The following is a 243-nucleotide window of genomic DNA, read 5'->3' as shown; positions in this document are numbered from 1 at the left end:
ACCTGCAAGTTATCTACTTCCAGCCTTGAGACCAGGAACGGAATTTGTTCAAAAAAATACATATACCAATTTAAAGGGGAGATCATTAATTTTACTTTGGTATAACACATTTACCCCAGAGCTGTTTTTTGTGGAAAAAATCTTCCAGAATTTTGGTTCGAAACGCGAAAACTGCCCTCCACGAAAAACAGTTCTGGGGTACACCAAATTAAAGGTGTTGGTCTCCCTTTTAAACTGGTATAT

The sequence above is a fragment of the Stomoxys calcitrans genome, chromosome 2 (genome assembly GCF_963082655.1).
Source record: "Stomoxys calcitrans chromosome 2, idStoCalc2.1, whole genome shotgun sequence".
Taxonomy (NCBI): Eukaryota; Metazoa; Arthropoda; class Insecta; order Diptera; family Muscidae; genus Stomoxys; species Stomoxys calcitrans.
This window is presented reverse-complemented; position numbering follows the sequence as displayed.